The sequence below is a fragment of the Pocillopora verrucosa genome, unplaced genomic scaffold, assembly GCF_036669915.1.
Source record: "Pocillopora verrucosa isolate sample1 unplaced genomic scaffold, ASM3666991v2 scaffold_26, whole genome shotgun sequence".
NCBI classification, from domain to species: Eukaryota; Metazoa; Cnidaria; class Anthozoa; order Scleractinia; family Pocilloporidae; genus Pocillopora; species Pocillopora verrucosa.
The window spans coordinates 6,345-8,472 of record NW_027078180.1 but is presented as its reverse complement, the minus strand read 5'-3'; the positions used below and the strand labels follow the sequence as shown (position 1 = coordinate 8,472).

At 49.1% G+C, this 2,128-nt stretch overlaps 2 non-coding genes and 1 pseudogene across 2 annotated transcripts; 1 reads left to right on the top strand and 2 right to left on the bottom strand.

Annotated features, from left to right (window-relative positions):
* Window positions 1–509: 509 nt before the first annotated feature.
* LOC136278565 (5S ribosomal RNA) lies at window positions 510–628 on the top strand. The gene has a single exon (XR_010716408.1). It is a non-coding gene; the product is annotated as a 5S ribosomal RNA (ribosomal RNA).
* Window positions 629–1,606: 978 nt separating this feature from the next.
* Window positions 1,607–1,770, bottom strand: LOC136278551 (U1 spliceosomal RNA). The gene has a single exon (XR_010716398.1). It is a non-coding gene; the product is annotated as a U1 spliceosomal RNA (small nuclear RNA).
* Window positions 1,771–2,002: 232 nt separating this feature from the next.
* Window positions 2,003–2,128, bottom strand: LOC136278563 (U2 spliceosomal RNA; annotated as a pseudogene).

Here is a 2,128-nt window from a genome sequence, read left to right as displayed (position 1 = left end):
GATGCCGAAGCATGCCCTGGGTGAGGGGGGTGGTCGAGGGATCCTTCCCACGGTTTATGGTGGATAGTAGCAGGTCGCCCCCACAAGCCCTTGCGAGTCCCGCAGACGGTCCCAGAGGCTGACCCGTTTGGTATCTCCTCACTGTAAGATTTTAAAGCCAGATACACGCACCTACGGAGCTAAAACATTGTATAATAGGTTTTTAGGACACGTTATGTCTCTTGGGACCCCTCCCTCCCCTCCCTAGGGAATAGTGCTTCAAATCGATGCTCCTCAATGTGTTAACTGGGTTGAGGAAAATACATTAGGGTTAGGTAACGACTTCGGGGTTAGGGTAACCATTTCTTAGGGTTAGGGTAACAATTTCTTAGGGTTAGAGTATCGATTTCTTAGGGTTAGAGTAACGAAACTAGGGCTTTAGAATTTCAAATTCGCCTACACTCAGGGATGTGGCCGCTTTACAGCCTGAACCTGGCCGATAACAAGCAGAATTTCGACCCCATTTCCTCGTCTACGACCATACCACAGGGAAAGCACCGGTTCTCGTCCGATCACCGAAGTTAAGCCCTGTCGGGCGGGGTTAGTACTTGGATGGGTGACCGCCTGGGAATACCCCGTGTTGTAGGCTTCAATTTTTTGTCTTGCGAACATCTCTAAACGTTTTATCCCAATAAATAGCTCTCCATACACCACAATTTCACATAGAGAGCCGTAGGTGAGTGAGGAACAAAATCAAAGCAAAAAACGAGGGGGGGCAAACCTTTTTGTCAAAAATCGGCCAGCTAATGGCGAAAACTCTAGTGCGATCGACTTTTCTTACAGAGCGCGCGCGAGCGAGTGAGCACGCGCGAGATGAACAGTTTATGATGTCAAATTCTACTTCTGTGATATCAAATCATTCCAAATAACGAACGAAAAAATGAATAGGAAAAAAACGCACACTTCTGAGACGCAGTTTTAAGCCATCGTGACGTGGCAAAACACTCGCACACTTCCAAGAGGAGGCGCGCGAAAAACGGCACTGAAAGTCGACAATGGTTGGATTCAGACTGCAAACGAATCGGGAAAAAGGTTCGATACTTTTACTACTCTGCTAGTTTGTTTCCTTCCCTCGTTCATTCGTTCACTCGCTTGCTCGCACAAAGGATACACTAACGATAGCAATAGCATTTCTAAAAGCGGCTCCAGTGACAATAAAACCGCTCAAAAGGTTCAAAGTGTACTCACGGTCCAAGTCGAATGCCCTTCTATGCTCGCTCGCTCGGTCGATCGGCCGTTTGGTTTCCTTTCATTTCCTTTCCCTTCGCGCGCATAGCACAGCACGGCACGGCACGCACAACCTGCAAATACAAACGAACAGGACTTTACACACAATAGAGCAGACAGGCCTTGAACAAAAACAGCCAGCAAAGTTACGCACCGCCCCGAAACTCACCTTTTCCTTCCTCCAGTCTCTCCAATGCACTTCTACCCCTCCAAACGTGCCAACACCTTGGCCAGTTGTGCGTCCTTTGCTTTCTTTGCAAGTCTACGGTCCACTGCAAAAGCAAAAATACCCTCGATAGTCAGTAAGAGGGCCATATAGACATAGTTTGGATGACTTTTGCGGGGACGAGCGCGAACGCAGGTCCCCACTACCAGAAATTATACGCTCGAGTTACCCACATTTGGGGTAATCGCAAGGGTCAACCCAGTCGAAGTGCAATGAAAGGGCCTCGCCTTGAGAGGACTGCCTCCTTGATCACAGTACCTCCCGCGTCAGGTAAGTATGCTTTTTCAGCGTCTGCCCTCGGTGAAAAAATCCACTTACCCCTAGGTCCTTGTGGTAGTGCTTTGCGCACTTCAGAAAACGTAGGCCAGCGGCCGTTCCTGCCATTGTCTGTTGTCTGAATTATCATCCCTCTTTCACCTCTTCCCCCTCTAAGGGCGGGCGGGGCTCCTGTAAACATAAAAGAATGCTATACCGTTGACTTTGTTTTGGATTGAATGTGTCTTCCCCAGAGGGAAGTGGGCCGCACTCGGAGGTAGTGCTATACCGAGGCAACCCGTGGCTGGGACGAGGCAAGCCTCTTTTCCACAGCCCAGTTCCAAAAATCAGTTTAATATATGAGCTGCTCAATGAGCAGCG